We start from the raw sequence: 18,050 nt of genomic DNA on the forward strand, positions 1-18,050 counted from the left end.
CAAGGATCCTGGCAACACAACTTGCTACCAGGATGGATGATGATGGATGATGCAGATGCAAAGGAAGATAACACTTTCTCAGATTTCACCCTTGGCGGGGCCAAGGAAACAGAATCTGGATGATCGACCGAGAAACATTTGACACTCCGCTTCTAATGTTCTCCTTGATGTACTAGCATATCCCATTCCTTGAAATGGTCTGGTATCTAGAACATCAAGTAAAGGTCGGACTTCGGAAACACAAAAATCATAAGGCATAACTAGGGAGTAAATCCTACGAAGTCCTTATGGGGAGGTGGCCAACTTCTTCAATCAAGATACTACAATAATAGGTCTTCCGGCGGGGTGTGTTGGCCACGACATCCACTTTACCGGTTACAGAGTGACCAATGTTATAATCATTGGAAAACATTCCAACCATCATATCTGCCTGAGATTCAGATCCGGTTGGTGTCAGAATATTCTAGACTCATCGAGTCTAGAAAGTAAAATGAAGGTTTGCAACACAAATCGATGAGATAACGTTGTGAGATTCTCGGGGAGTGGACTATGGTAGTAAGCTCCAAAACATGAGCTGGTTCTGCTACACACATGTGAACACGCTATCTCAGACAAGCATGACCACGTGGTAGTCTTATAATAAAACACTACCGAGTTCAGGTGGGGGAACCATCAACGAGGATATCAAAATCCTTGCATAAGGCATGCTCTTAAGAAGGAACTTCTTCTCCTTGAACAAATCAATCAGTGGCTTGGTGTGCTCGGAACACTTATGGAATGAAGGTTGCAAGTCTCCAAACCACAGAATACTTCGCACATATGCATGATCGATTTGGGATGATTCCAAAGGAAGCAACATTGTCTTTCTTGAATCCACGGCGGCAACTTTCACCAAATGCACGTGTATAAGAGGAAGTCACTCCTTTCATCAAACAAATACTTCATGAACTAGCATGAAGAAAATGCTTTCAAAAGTTTCCAACACTAACTTGTTGTCCAACAAGATCATGGAGGAGATAAGGATGTTGTCAATGGGCTCAACAACAATTCATCTGGGTTTCCTTTTAAAAGGAATTCCATAGTTAAGTGAACAAGTGATAGCATTGGTCAGACCCAAAAGATATAATGGTGTATGCTCGAGGGATCAACCACGAGTAAGACAACATTACGAATATCGTTGGTTCTGGTCTGATTGGATGATATCCCATACTCCAATCAAAGGTTGGATAAAAATGATAGGTCCATTAACTGATCACGAGGGTCAGTCGATGAAATATCAACTTTCTTCAACACACACATACAAAGGATATCCCTTTGAAATGAACTAAGTCAGGTAAGCTTTTATCTTCCAACTCTCCAAGTTGTTGTTTGGCTTAACAAACTAGCTCAGGGGTATCCAACAAAGATTCTTGGAGAAAGGGTGGTTCACAGGAATAAACCAACTTGTTCACGAACTCAACATAGCGGTCAGGTCACGACCTGGTGATACTTCCGAGAAGATATTCAGAAAATCATGAACCACCGATATGTTACTAAGCTTGAGAACAATCTTGCTTTTCAGGGCAAGACGATATAATCAAACAACCAAGGATTGACACTATCCTAACTCATTGATTGAAGAGTGCACCAGGAATAAGGACTAGGTAGCACAATCAGTCTTAGGGTGATGATTCAATAATCAACACGCTAAGAATGAGGTTATCGTCCATTTAACTACCAAGCAACAGAGTTGCTAGCAGTATTGATTTCACACACCATGATTCATTTGTCGGCATTCCGGTTACAATAACACAGGAACCGAGGAATGAACAATGATGGCAAGAAGTATCACTGTATCAAGAGTTCATAGGATGGTGTGCAATTCACATGATAATCCTGACATAAAGAAGGTAATACTTCAAGGTAGAGCAGACCAAAAGCTGGATTAGCATTTTGATCTGCGGAGTACAACTACTTTGACCCTAATCCTGGATATGGATGAGGTTCTAGAGTTTGTTTCTCCTAGTCATTCCAGAATAGAATGGCTTGACGGACCACAAGAATAATAGGCATCGATGAATGAATGCATGCATACTCTTGACTATCAATTGATAGACGATGGTCAGAAGACAACTAAAGGGGGACAACTCAAAAGAACATATGTTTTTCTGAGTTGTGCATGCATGGACTAGCATGTCGAACCAAGTTCAACATGTTTCTTCCGGATAACCCATGCAGAAAGGTAGAACTGGCAGAGTCACGATTTATGAATGGAGAACTCCTCAAGAGTACTCTGATTGTGATCTTTTGGTTCAAATAACTTCTGCCTGGATGGTTCATAGTATTTGGAAGAAGGAAAATACCATGGACCTCGAGGACTATCGCAAGGTTACTATTAACCTAAAGGAACTAGCAAACACTATCAACATGAAGTAAGTAGAGTGAATCTCGGGTTCAAGAACCCAGGAATAGAATACCTACTCCTAAGTAGCACCACGAGATGCTTTCGAGAATGATGGCCAGAATCTTCACACTGGGAACACAAAACATTGCTAGATTACTAGGTGACTCCCTAAAACACCTAGGGTCATAATAATAGCTCCAACATATATGTCAAGGCAATAAATTACCTCAACGCACCGGTTAGTGTGTTTATTCTGACCATAAAGGACATCGGGAACGGAAAGAAAGGATTTGCAAATGCATCAGACTATTTAGAAACCTGGGATGACTCGGACAGCATAACGGCTGTAAATGCCCAAAAAGATTTGAGACATGCTACAAAAATGGTGGCATAGCCACTCAGAAGCACAATACCAAGGTTTCGAGATCAACAATTAACATACAGAAGTCATAGAAACTGAACAGAGGCTTAAGTCCAACAATTCTATAAGTCTACGGATTAGTAAGACGTGATCCTGATAGAAAGAAGAGAAAGCCTAGTTCCTTAACCCCGTAGGAAAGATAAGATGACTCAGATCAGAAGGGCATAAGGTATAAGGAGTAAAAAGAGCCTTACGTTCCATCCCACAATCAATTCCCTTATATAACTAAAGAATTTCTAGACTCAACTTCGACCAGTTTGGCTTGGTAATCCTACAGGCAGTCAAGCTCTGATACCAACGCTGTCAAGACCCCGACTCAATGCCACATCGATCTAGCATGTAACACCTCATATCACTTTGCGGCCTCACGCACGGTATTCCCACGGGTGTCGCCTTACCTTTGCCCGGGACCGTTTGCGCCTTTTGGCACACGTATATGATAGTGTCGCTAGCATCCATACGATAAGGAGCCCGGGCTGACATGGCTAGTCGTAAACCCAAAGTGGCAAAAACCTACAGGGACAGGCATCCATGACCCAGCATCGAACGTGTCAGTCATCAGCGAGTGAATCCAGGCTGTAGCACTGGGCTAGCAGGACTCTGGTATTCATCGCGTGACATTTCCCCGAAGGGACAAACACAGGAACGAAGAAGGACACATGCCGGCCAGCCTAAGTGTTCCGGAGCAGTAGCAAGCTACCATGGCTCGGTGGAAACACTAGGAGACATTTCCCGGTAAGAGGGGCTACTAAGGATAAACAATTAGGTAGTCAGATCCCACACATACCAAGCATTTCAAATAACATACACACAATATGCTCGTTTAGATAATACAAACATGGGTCTCACGACCCAACATTCAGAGCATACAAGTCAAAGCACAAGCGGAAGCTAACATGTCTGAGTACAGACATCTATAAATGAAGAAGGCTGAGAAGCCTGACTATCTACCAAATCCTGCCGAGGCACAAGATCGTAGCTGAGGTAACAAGCTAAACGTCGAAGTCCACGTGGAACTACTAGTGAGACTGAAGTCTCTCTCTGCAAAAACATAAAATAGGCAAACGTGAGTACAAATGTACCCAGCAAGACTTACATCAGAACTAACTACATATGCATCATTATCAACAAAGGGGATGGTGGGGTTTAACTGCAGCAAGCCAGCTTTGACTCGGTGGCTATCCTAAACTACGACTGCAAGCAACTCTTTTGAGGTGGCGCACATGAGTCCACATATTCACCAACCAATACACCACTATGGATCCGCTCCCGTCGCCCTACGAGAACGCCATCCATAGCACTCACGCTTATCTTGCGTATTTTAGAGTATCCACTTTCACTTGTCTATGAACTGTACAGGCAACCTAGAAGTCCTTTTCCGCGGACACGGCCATTCGAATAGATGATGTTAACCCTGCAGGGGTGTACTTCTTCACACACGCTCTCACCACTTACCGCCGTTTACACGACATGTACTCGGCAACCTTCAAGCGGAAGCCCAACGTGGGTGTCGGCCACGGCCTGCCTAAGCACTCAAGTCTCTAGTCCAGGTTTATCACCTATTCGGGTTCCATCCGCGAGGAGATCCGGCCGGAGTTTCGCTCACAGCCCCAAACGATGTGTGTAGGGTTCCCGAGACACCAAACGGGTGCCCATTACACCGTGCCACGTGCCTACCGCATCACAGCCCACCCCTCCGGTCAGCGCTGCCCACGGCCTCCAGCATACTACAAACACCAGAAACTACTTGCAACTCCTGGACAGAGGACAAGGGTGATTAAGAAGCCGAGAGGGTCCATTGGTTTTGGGCCCAATGCATGGTAGTAGCTGAATCATGGATCACAAACACAGAACTCAGTTCCTAAGGACGGCTTCAGTGAGACAACCCACCATGTACTCCTACATGGCCTCTCACCGCTACCTTTACCAAATCATGTTAACACACTTAGCTCACACACAGTAGGACATGTTCACACACCTCTGATTCATTCCCAATGAATCAGACCTGACTCAACTCTAAGCAATAGCAGGCATGACAAACAAACATGAATGAGTAGGCACAACAGGGCTCAAACAACTCCTACTCATGCTAGTGGGTTTCATCTATTTACTGTGGAATGACAGGTCATGCAAAGGATAAAGGGGTTCAGCTACCGCAGCAAGTAACAAATGACTCGTTGTTGTCCTAATGCAGTAAAAGGGAGTAGGGCGAAAGAGTAGGATTGTATCGGAATGAACAAGGGGGGGTTTTGCTTGCCTGGCACTTCTGAAGATAGCATTGAGTCTTCATCAGTGTCAACGATCACATCGTCGGTACAACGTCTATCGAGGGGGAACAACACCGGCAAACAAGAAGAAACACGATCAATGCAATGCACAATATGATGCATGCTATGACATGGCAATATGAATGTGTTTTGGGCTAATGCACCTAGCTATGATTTAAATGAGGTTGGTTTGAATACATGATTCAAATTCCAACTCCATATATGGTTATTTAAATGCCCTTTATTTGTTTTGTCCAAAACAGAGGACAAACATTGTTCAAACATGCATCAAAATGGTACAGATGGGTTCCTTGAATTTTTTGATAATTTTTCATATATAATTTATCTCATTTGGAGTTACGGTTGATTTTATATGATTTTTAGAAGTTTAGGGCATTTTCTGAAATTTCCTGAATTATTTTTAAATCCAGAAGGAATTAACTGCGTCAGCCTGACGCCAACATGACGTCAGCGAGTCAACGGCCAGGTCCAGGTGAAACCTGACGTGCGGGGTCCACACGTCAGTGACACAGGAACTAATCCCGGTCAAACCCAGCGCTGACTGGGGTTTGACCAGGGGTGGGGCCTACGGTCAGTGGCTGTAGGTTGTTTAGTTAGTTGGGTTAGCTCCTAATGACGGAGCCACGTCGGCTGGCTGGAGTTTGGCCGGCGGCGACCAAAAACGCGGCGGAGACGCACCGGGGTGGCTCGGGTTTCGTCTATACTGCACCGTTCAGTGCGCCCTTTGGCCCTACGGAGAGCTGGCGCGATGGCGCGTCGGATGGTCGTGGTCTCCAAGCCTGGGGTGGCCGGAGTCGACGGCGGCGAGCTCGGTTGCGACCACCGGAGCTCGGGTGAGACACGGGCGACCACTAGGGGGCACGAGAGGGCGAGCTGCGGCATGCAACGGGCTCGTGGAGACGTTCTGAGCACGATGGTGTACTCGGGTGGGAGCTCCAGTGGCTGTGGCCACGGCTATGCCATGGCCGGCGGCGAGATGCTTCGGTCATGGTTGGGGATCGGGGCTAGAGCATGCGAGGGACGATGGGGCAAGGGGGAATCGGGTTAACGGCTCACCGCGGAGCTGCAGGGATGGTTAGTGGGCTCGGGGGCGACCTGGTGACGGAAAATCGGGCCAGCGATCTTCGGTGCCCGTCGGTGAAGACGGCGGTGATGGCGTCACTGCAGGGCTCCTGGTGTTGCTTGGAGCGGTGGGCAGGAAGAGTAGGTCGAGGCGGAGCTTTGGGAGGCGTCGGGGAGGCGAGGCGGTGGCTGTGGCCGCGGCGAACGGCGTCGGTGGCGACGGAGGCGCTCGGGCGGAAAGAACAGAGGAGAGGGAGAGCGTTCGGGGGAGAGAGAGGAAGGTCCAGGGCGTCCAGGCTTGCGCTGGCGTCGTCTAGGCGCGGTGAGGGGGAGCCAGGTAGGCTAGGAGGGAGGAGGTGGCCGGGGCAAGCGCGCGCGCGGGCGACACGCCTCTGTCCTTCTGGCGAGGGAGGAAGACGACAGGGGGGGAAGCGGCGGTGGGCTGGGCCGCTAGCTGGAGTTGGGCCAGGTGGGCTGAGAGGTGAGCGCCAGGTAGTTCTTCTGCTCTTCCTATTTCTGTTTTTTTTATTTTGTTCTGTGTTGTTTTAGTTTAGTAAAATACTAAACCATTTTATAAAATCCTGAAAATAGTTATGTGGCTAGAACTAAAATATACCAAACCACATAAAATGTTCCAGTATTATTGGACATATATTATTTATATATCAAATATATATCCAATGCAAATAGTTATTGAATTAATTCAAAGGCCCAAAATAAATGTTTCAGTCACTCCAAAAATATTGGTTTGCATTTTATTCTTGCCAATATTTTTCAAAGCTGAAAAGGAACATTTCCTTGGAAACATTTGAAGCAATTTTTAATGTTGATCATCATATTTTTAAATGATTTCTGAGGCTCTCCAATTCCCCAATTCAAATTTAAAGAAATTTAGACATGATGCATGGATGCAATGCCACTAGTTACAAGCAAGCTCTAGGGCTGTGACAAACTAGCCCTCTCCATGGGCTCCTGTTCAACCACCCCTCCACGAGCTACTGTTCATCCAACCCTCCACCGTCTACTGTTCATCCTGCCATCCACGGGGTGGTCCTGTTCATCCAGCCATCCACGGGGTCATGTTCATCCAGCCCCAACCAGCTCGATCGATCGGGGTCCTGTTCATCCATAGGCAACACCACGGGGTCCTGTTCATCCACACCCACCGGGAACTGTTCATCTAACCCCCCCAGCAATGCTCACTGTTCATCTAGAGGCAGCATCGATCGGTTTCAGTTAGCAGCAGTAGCGAAGGAATCGCTCGATCATGTCTAGTTAACAGCCATCGATCGATCGCTCGGGTTCAGTAACGCGTAGCCTACAGTGCAATTGCTCGGGTTCAGTTAGAGCCCAATGCCTCGCACCCATGCGTGTGCGTGTACGAGAGAAACGCGCATCGCTCGGCCCCGACCACCCACCGTAACCGGGAACACCCCGATATTTTCCTCGCCCTCGCTTCGACCACGATTTTTTTCCGTCATGGACGGCCCAAAGAATGTCATGCAGCTGCGTCTCCGGCCCGCCTGGGACGAAAAGCCCATTTTCTGTCATGATTTTTTGTCATAGAAGTAGGACCCCACCACATCTATGATGATACCATGTTTTGTCACAATTATTGTCATAGAAGTGTCATAAGTATGACAGAATTTTTTTTTGTTTGGCCCAAAATGTCACGGATGTGTCTTTTTCTATAGTGCTATCTGATAAGTATATGTGAATGAAATATTGTTGATCGAAAATGATGTAGATTTTTCTGGAAAGCATAAAGGAGTGTTTGAAAGGAATTTTTCAAAGAAAGATCTTGGTGAAGCTCCTTACATGTTGAGCATCAAGATCTATAGAGATAGATCAAGACACTTGATAATTTTTTTCAATGAGTACATACCTTGACATGTTTTTGAAGTAGTTCAAAATGGAATAGTCAAAGAAGGAGTTCTTGCCTATGTTGCAAGGTGTGAAGTTGAGTAAAGACTCAAAACTCGACCACGACAGAAAATAGATAGAGAATGAAAAGTCATTCCCTATGCCTCGGTCATAGGTTCTATGAAGTATGCTATGCTATGTACCAGACCTATTGTGTACCTCACCATGATATTGGAAAGAGGGTACAGATCACTAGACAGCGGTCAAAATTATCCTTAGTAGAATAAGGACATGTTTCTCGGTTATGGAGGTGACAAAAAGTTCGTCGTAAAGGGTTACATCAATGCAAGTTTTGACACCGATCCAGATGACTCTAAGTCTCAATCTAGATACATATTGAAAGTGGGAGCAATTAGATAGAGTAGCTCCGTGCAAAGCATTGTAGACATAGAAATTTTCAAAATACATACGGATCTGAATGTGGCAGACCCGTTGACTAAACTTCTCTCACAAGCAAAACATGATCACACCTTAGTACTCTTTGGGTGTTAATCACATGGTGATGTGAACTAGATTATTGACTCTAGTAAACCCTTTGGGTATTTGTCACATGGCGATGTGAACTATAGAGTGTTAAATCACGTGACGATGTGAACTATTGGTGTTAAATCACATGGCGATGTGAACTAGATTATTGACTCTAGTGAAAGTGGGAGACTGAAGGAAATATGCCCTAGAGGCAATAATAAAGTTGTTATTTATATTTCTTTATATCATGATAAATGTTTATTATTCATGCTAGAATTGTATTAACCAGAAACCTAGTACATGTGTGAATACATAGACAAATAGAGTGTCCCTAGTATGCCCCTACTTGACTAGCTCGTTAATCAAAGATGGTTAAGTTTCCTAGCCATAGATATGTGTTGTCATTTGATCAACGGGATCACATCATTAGAGAATGATGTGATGGACAAGACCCATTTGTTATCTTAGCACTATGATCGTTTAGTTTATTGCTATTGCTTTCTTCATGACTTATACATGTACATATGACTATGAGATTATGCAACTCCCGAATACCGGAGGAACACTTAGTGTGCTATCAAACGTCACAACATAACTGGTGATTATAAAGATGCTCTACAGGTGTCTCCGATGGTGTTTGTTGAGTTGGCATAGATCGAGATTAGGATTTGTCACTCCGTGTATCGGGGAGGTATCTTTGGGCCCTCTCGGTAATGCACATCACTATAAGCCTTGCAAGCAATGTGACTAATGAGTTAGTTGCGGGAATATGCATTATGGAACGAGTAAATAGACTTGACGGTAACAAGATTGAACTAGGTATGGTGATACCGACGATCGAATCTCGGGAAAGTAACATACCGATGACAAAGGGAACAATGTATGTTGTTATGCGGTTTGACCGATTAATATCTTCGTAGAATATGTAGGAGCCAATATGAGCATCCAGGTTCCGCTATTGGTTATTGACCGGAGATGAGTCTCGTTCATGTCTACATAGTTCTCGAACCCGTAGGGTCCGCACGCTTAACGTTCGATGACGATTTGTATTATGAGTTATGTGATTTGATGACCGAAGTTTGTTCGGAGTCCCGGATGAGATCACAGACATGACGAGGAGTCTGTAAATGGTCGAGAGGTAAAGATCGATATATTGGAAGGCTATATTCGGAAATTGGAAAGGTTCAGAGTGATTTGGGTATTTTTCGGAGTACCGGAGAGTTACAGGAATTCACCGAGGGAAGTAGTGGGCCTTAATGGGCCATACGGGAAAGGTGAGAAGGGCCTCAAGGGTTGGCCATGCGCCCCCCATTGCAAGTCCGAATTGGACTAGGGAGGGGGCGGCGCCCCCCTTCTCTTTCCTTCTCCCTCTCCTAGTCCTTCCCTCTCCCCACCTCTTGGAAAAGGAAGGGGACTCCAACTAGGATTGGGAATCCTAGTTGGACTCCCCCTATAGGGAGCCCCTCCTAGGCCGACCTCGTCCTCCTCCCTCCTTTATATAAGTGGCCAAGGGGGCACCCCAAGACACACACGTTGATGTTTTAGCCGTGTGCGGTGCCCTCCTCCACAGTTACACATGTCGGTCATATCATCATAGTGCTTAGGTGAAGCCCTGCACCGGTATCTTCATCATCACCGTCGTCACACCGTCATGCTGACAGAACTCTCCCTTAGCCTCAACTGGATCAAGAGTATGAGGGACGTCATCGAGTTGAATGTGTGCTGAACACAAAGGTGCCGTACGTTCGGTGCTAGGATCGGTCGGATCCTGAAGACGTACAACTAAATCAACCACATTGATATAATGCTTCCGCTTTTGGTCTACGAGGGTACGTGAACACACTCTCCCCGCTCGTTGCTATGCATCACCTAGATAGGTCTTGCGTGATCGTAGGAGAATTTTTGAAATTACTGCATTCCCCAATAGTTAATGAGGCATTGTCTTGGGGCATAAAATTTCTGAACGAGGTATTGAGGTGGATAAAGCTAAAGATGATGCAATTGAGAAAATGCCATGTCCTAAAGACATTAAAGGTATTCGTAGTTTCCTTGGTCATGCTGGTTTCTATAGGAGGTTTACTAAAGACTTCTCCAAAATTTGTAGGCCTCTTACTAATCTTTTACAAAAGGATGTTCCATTTGTTTTTGATGATGATTGTGTAGAAGCCTTTGAAACACTTAAGAAGGCCTTAACTTCTACACCTATTGTTCGACCAGTTGATTGGAACTTGCCTTTTGAAATCATGTGTGATGCTAGTGATTATGCTTTTGGTGCTGTTCTAGGACAAAGAGTTGATAATAAATTAAATGTTATCCATTATGCTAGCAAAACTCTACAAGTGCCCAAAGAAATTAGGCTACTGAGAAAGAATTTTTAGCAATTGTGTTTGCTTGTGATAACTTCAGATCTTATATTGTTGATTCCAAAGTAATTGTTCTCACCGATTATTGCTATGAAATATCTTATGGAAAAGAAAGATGCTAAACCTAGACTCATTAGGTGGGTTCTCTTGCTACAAGAATTTGACTTACATAACACTTATATGAAAGGAGCTGAGAACCCCGTAGCTAATAACTTGTCTAGGTTAGAAAATATTCTTGATGACCCATGATATGTCCATTTTGCACCATGCTTTTATATTGATATTTATTGCATTATGGGCTGTTATTACCTATTTTGGTACAACACTTATGCCTTTTCTCCCTTATTTTACAAGGTTTACATAAAGAGGGAGAATGCCTCCAGCTGGAATTCTAGACCGGAAAGGAGCAAATCTGAGAGACCTATTCTGGACAACTCCAAAAGTCCTGAAAATTTATGGAGAATTATTTTGGAATATATAAAAAAGATTAGGCGAAGAAAATACGAGAGGGGACCCACCAGCAGGCCACAAGCCTGGGGGCATGCCCTACCCCCTGGGCACACCCCTGTGGCTTGTGGGACACCTGGTAGGCCTCCGGTGCCCATCTTCTGCTATATGAGGGGTTTTGATCGGAAAAAAAATTAGAAGGGAATTTTCGGGATGAAGCGCCGCCGTCTCGAGGCGGAACCTGGGCAGAAGCAATCTAGGGCTCCGGCGGAGCTGTTCTACCGGGGAAACTTCCCTCCCGAAGGGGGAAATCGAAGCCATTGTCATCACCAACGATCCTATCATCGAGAGGGGGTCAATCTCCATAAACATCTTCACCAGCACCATCTCCTCTCAAACCCTAGTTCATCTCTTGTATCCGATCTTTGTCTCAAACCTCGTATTTGTACATGTGGGTTACTAGTAGTGTTGCTTACTCCTTGTGGCTGATGCTAGTTGGTTTACTCGGTGGAAGATCATATGTTCAGATACGTAATGCTATTCAATACCCCTCTGATTATGAACATGAATATGCTTTTTGAGTAGTTACGTTTGTTCCCGAGGACATGTGAGAAGTCTTGTTATAAGTAGTAATGTGAATTTGGTATTCATTCGATATTTTGATGAGATGTATGTTGTCTCTCCCCTAGTAATGTTATGTGAACATCGACTACATGACACTTCACCATGATTTGGGCCTTGGGGAAGGCTTTGGGAAGTAATAAGTAGATGATGGGTTGCTAGAGTGACAGAAGCTTAAACCCTAGTTTATGTGTTGCTTCATAAGGGGCTGATTTGGATCTAGATGTTTCATGCTATGGTTAGATTTATCTTAATTCTTCTTTCGTAGTTGCAGATGCTTGTGGGAGGGGTTAATCATAAGTGGGAGGTTTGTCCAAGTAAGGACAGAACCCAAGCACCGGTCCACCCACATACCAAATTATCAAAGTAACGAACGCGAATCATATGAGCATGATGAAAACTAGCTTGACAATAGTTCCCATGTGTCCTCGGGAGCGCTTTGCTTCATATAGGAGTTCATCCAGAATTGTACTTTGCTACAAAAAGGATTGGTCCACCTTGCTGCACCTTAGTTACTTTTGTTACTAATTACCCGTTACAAATTATCTTATCACACAACTATATGTTACCGATAATTTTTTCAGTGCTTGCAGAGAATACCTTGCTGAAAACCGCTTGTCATTTCCTTCTGCTCCTCGTTTGGTTTGACACTCTTACTTATTGAAAGGACTACGATAGATCCCCTATACTATTGGGTTGTCAAGATTCTTTTCTGGCGCCGTTGCCGGGGAGTGAAGCGCCTTTGGTGAGTGGGATTTGGTAAGGAAACATTTATATTACGTGGTGAAATTTACTGACACTTGTCCCTATGGAAAATAATCCTTTGAGGGGCTTGTTCGGGGTATCTTCACCTTGACCGATAGAACAAGAAGTTGCTCCTCAACATACTGAACCTACTGAAAATATTTATTATGAAATTCCTTCGGGTATGATAGAGAAACTGCTAGCTAATCCTTATGCAGGAGATGGAACACTACATCCTGATATGCATCTAATCTATGTGGATGAAGTTTGTGGATTATTTAAGCTTGCAGGTTTGCCTGAGGGTGATGTCAAGAAGAAGGTCTTCCCTTTATCTTTGAAGGAAAAGGCATTGACATGGTATATGCTATGTGATGATATTGGATCTTGGAACTACAACTGATTGAAATTGGAATTTCATCAGAAGTCTTATCCTATGCATCTAGTTCACCGTGATCGGAATTATATATATAATATTTGGCCTCATGAAGGAGAAAGTATCGCCCAAGCTTGGGGGAGGCTTATGTCAATGTTATATTCATGCCCCAATCATGAGCTCTCAAGAGAAATTATTATTCAGAATTTTTATGCTCGGCTTTCTCGTTATGATCAATCCATGCTCGATACTTCTTGTACTGGTTATTTTATGAAGAAGACTATTGAATTCAAATGGGATTTATTAGAAAGAATTAAATGCAGCTCTGAAGATTAGTAACCCGACGAAGGTAATGAGTTAGGTATAAACCTTAAGTTTGATTATGTTAAATCTTTCATGGATACCGATGCTTTTCGTGAATTTAGCACTAAATATGGACTTGACTCTGAGATAGTAGCTTCTTTCTATGAATCATTTGCTACTCATGTTGATCTCCCTAAGGATAAGTGATTTAACTATCATCCTCCCATTGAAGTGAAAGTAGTAGAACCTACTACTGTTGAAGAAGAAACTTTTACTTACAATGTTGATCCTGTTATTCCTACTGCTTACATTGAGAAACCACATTTTCCTGCTAGGATAAAGGATCATGCTAAAGCTTCAGCTGTGGTTCGCAAGACTTATACTAGAACACCTACATCCCCTGAAAAAATTAAAGTTTAACCTAGTATTGCTATGGTTAAAGATCTCTTGGTCGATAATATTGATTGGCATGTTATTTATTTCTGTGATAAAGCTGCTAGAATTGCTAGACCTGATACTAAAGAGAAACAGAACTATTGTTGGCATGCCTGTTGTTTATGTTAAAATAGGGGATCATTATTATCATGGCTTATGTGATGTGGGTGCTGGTGTGAGTGCAATTCCTTTTACTTTATATCAAGAAATTATGAATGATATTGCACCTGCTGAGATAGAAGATATTGATGTTACTATTAAGCTTGCCAATAGAGATATTATATCACCAGTTGGGATTGTTAGAGATGTTGAAGTCTTGTATGGGAAAATAAAATACCCTACTGATTTTCTTGTTCTTGGTTCCCCACAAGATGATTTTTGTCCCATTATCTTTGGTAGACCTTTCTTAAAGACTGTTAACGCTAAGATAGATTGCGAGAAAGAAACTGCTACTGTAAGTTTTGGGTATGTGTCTCATGATTTTAATTTCTCTAAATTTCATAGACAACCCCATGATAAAGAATTGCCTAGTAAGGATGAAATTATTGGTCTTTCTTCCATTGCCGTTCCTCCTACCAATCCTTTAGAACAATACTTGCTAGACCACGAAAATGATATGTTTATGAATGAAAGGAAGGTATTAGATGAAATATTCTTTAACCAAATGCCTATTTAGAAACACAACTTGCCTATTGAAATTCTTGGGGATCCTCCTCCAACCAAGGGTGATCCCGTGTCTGAGCTTAAGCAATTACCTGATACTTTGAAATATGCTTATCTTCATGAAAAGAAGATATATCTTGTTATTATTAGTGCTAACCTTTCAGAGCATGAAGAAAACAAATTATTGAAAACTCTGAAGAAGCACCGTGCCGCTATTGGATATACTCTTGATGATCTTAAGGGCATTAGACTCTATGTCAGCATAAAATTAATATGGAACCTGATGCTAAACCAGTTGTTGATCACCAACGACGGTTAATGTCACGTGCAATATGCGATCCTATGCAATAGGAAAATGAAGGTCCCACCAAGGATAGAGTCACATACTGAAGACACTTTTGCAAGGTGGATATCATTACATTGTACCATTACATAATAGCTGGGGATACATACAAAGGCATACAAATGCCACATGAATACATCAAACTTCATACATGGGAGCAACATCCGACTATGGATGAATTACAAACAAAAACTCAAAAAACATACACCCTGCTAGCCCAAGCTGCCGACCAGGAACCTATCCCTCGGTCGAAGAAGAAGCGGCACAAGAACTCCAAAACAAGTAAACATCACTCTCACGTCAAATCATCGCATTACCTGTACCTGCAACTGTCACTAAAAAAATACACTTCCGTGATGATACGTGTTTGTCACAGTAGGACACATTTTTTTGTCATGCATGTACATCCATGACAAATTTATGACAAAATCAAGATAGTCATACATGTGTTGTCGTAGAAGTGTTCCATGCCATTACCAAAATTATCATCACGGAAGTGTCCACTTCCATGACAATAAATCGCGCGTCACAGAAGTGCTTTCATCAAGGGTGACCGACACTTGGCATCCACCATAACGGAATGCCGTTAAGCTATCGGGTCCGGTTTTGGATCCGATAACCCGTTAACAGCCCGGACCAATGGGAATTTTCCACGTGTAATGTCAGGACCCCGACTCGATGTCACATCGATCTAGCTGGTAACACCTCATATCACTTTGCGGCCTCACGCACGGTATCCCCACGGGTGTCGTCTTACCCTTTTCCCGGGACCGTTTGCGCCTTTTGGCTCACGTATATGATAGTGTCGCTAGCATCCATATGATAAAGAGCCCGGGCTGACATGACTAGTCGTAAACCCAAAGTGGCACAGACTTACAGGGACAGGCATCCATGACCCAGCTTCGAACGTGTCGGTCATCAGCAAGTGGGTCCGGGCTGTAGCACTGGGCTAGCAGGACTCCGGTAAACCGGGCTGTAGCGGGCTAACAGGACTCCGGTACTCAAAGCGTGACATTTCCCCGAAGGGACAGACACAGGAACGAAGAAGGACACATGCCGGCCAGCCTAAGTGTTCCAGAGCAGTAGCAAGCTACCATGGCTCAGCGGTAACACTAGGAGACATTTCCCGGTAAGAGAGGCTACTAAAGATAAACAACTAGATAGTCAGATCCCACACATACCAAGCATTTCAATCATACACACAATATGCTCGATATGTGCAAATACAACGAAGCATCACAACATGACTCTACGACACAAGTACTTTATTTAAGGCTCAGGGAGCCATACATATCATACACACAAAGGTACGGGTCTCACGACCCAACATACAAGTCATACAATCATACAAGCCAACAGCGGAAGTAACTTGTCTGAGTACAGACAACTAGTAAAATAAAAGAGGCTTGGAAAGACTGGCTATACTATGTGGTCCTTCACAAGCTCAGGGTCACCACCTGGGTCTTTAGCCTACTCGTTGATGTCAACGTCTACATAGAACCCATCAGAAGGGGTTGCAGCGTCTTCTGTAAAAATGTAGATTATAGCAACATGAGTACAAAGGTACTCAGCAAGACTTACATCAGATCCTACATACATGCATAGTATCAAGAAGGGTTGGTGGAGTTATTGCAGCAAGCCAGCTTTGACCCTTGGCTAGACTATCCTACGATACTCCATTTGAAACAGTTTTGCGAACACGAGTCCACTATTCACCACTTCAATACACTACCGAGGATCCACCTCCGTCTTCCTACGGAAGAGCCATCCTCGGCACTCACACTTATCTTGAGGCTTTTATCAGTTTCCATTTACTTGTCTATGAACTGTATAGGCAACCAAGTAGTCCTTTACCGCGGACGCGGCTATTCGAATAGATCATGTTAACCCTGCAGGGAGTACTTCTTCATACACGCTCTCACCACTTACCGTCGTTTACACGACATGTACTCGGCAACCTTCAAGCGGAAGCCCAACGTGGGTGTCGGCCATGACCTACCTAATCACCTAAGCCTCCAGTCCAGGTTTATCGCCTATTCAGGTTCCATCCGCAGGGAGTCCGGCCGAGGTTTCCCATACGGCCCCGAACGATGTGAACAGGGTTCCCGAGATACCTAACGGGTATTCGGTACACCGTGCCACGTACCTACCGCATCACAGCCCACCCCTACGGTCAGCGCTGTCCACGGCCTCCAGTAGGCTACAAACACCAGAAACTACTTGCAACTCCTGGACGGAGAACTAGGGTGAATAAGAAGTCGAGAGGGTCCATTGGTTTCGGGCCCAATGCATGGTAGTAGCTGAATCTTAAATCACACATACAGATCTCAGTGCTTAAGGTCGGCTTCAATGAAACAACCCACCATGTACTCCTACATGGCCTCTCATCGATACCTTTACCAAATCGTGTTCATCACACCACTCTCATTACCGACATAATCATTTCACTCTAGCCCATCACCCAGATGAACCAGACCTGACACGACTCTAAGCATAGCAGGCATAGCAAGGTAGGAACAACACATACATAGGGCTCAATCAACTCCTACACATGCTAGTGGGTTTCATCTAGTTACTGTGGCAATGACAGGTCATGCAGAGGAAATGGGTTCAACTACCGTAGCACACAGCAGTTTGAATCGCGTTGTCTTAATGCAGTAAAAGAGAGCAGGAGCGAGAACATGGGATTGTATCGATATGATCAAATGGTTGGTTGCTTGCCTGATGGTTCGTTGCACGGATACGGTTCTTCGTTAGGGTAGTCACGGTACTCCTCGGGGACAGATCCTGTCGCAAAGGATAATGATACACAGGCATCACCAAACAATGTGCAACAATATGATGCATGCATGAAACATGGCAATATGAGTGTGTTGGGCTAATGCAACTAAAGCCAGAAGTGTTTGAGCAAATTTGAATCAAAGATTCAAATTCCAAATTCAAATATGGCCTTTTAAAGTGCCTTTTCTTGTTCTGTTTAAAACATCAATTTAACTTGTTTGATCATGCATGAAAATAGTACAGATGGATAGATTGGATTTTTCTGATCATTTTTCATATATAATTTGTCCAATTTGGAGTTACAGAATAAAAGTTATGAATTTTTGAAGTTTAATTAATATTCTGGAATTTCCTGATTTAATTTAAATCCAGAAATATCATTTACTGCGTCAGCCTGACGTCACAGTGACATCAGCAGGTCAACAGGGCTGG

This window comes from Triticum aestivum, chromosome 2B (genome assembly GCF_018294505.1).
Source record: "Triticum aestivum cultivar Chinese Spring chromosome 2B, IWGSC CS RefSeq v2.1, whole genome shotgun sequence".
NCBI lineage: Eukaryota > Viridiplantae > Streptophyta > Magnoliopsida > Poales > Poaceae > Triticum > Triticum aestivum.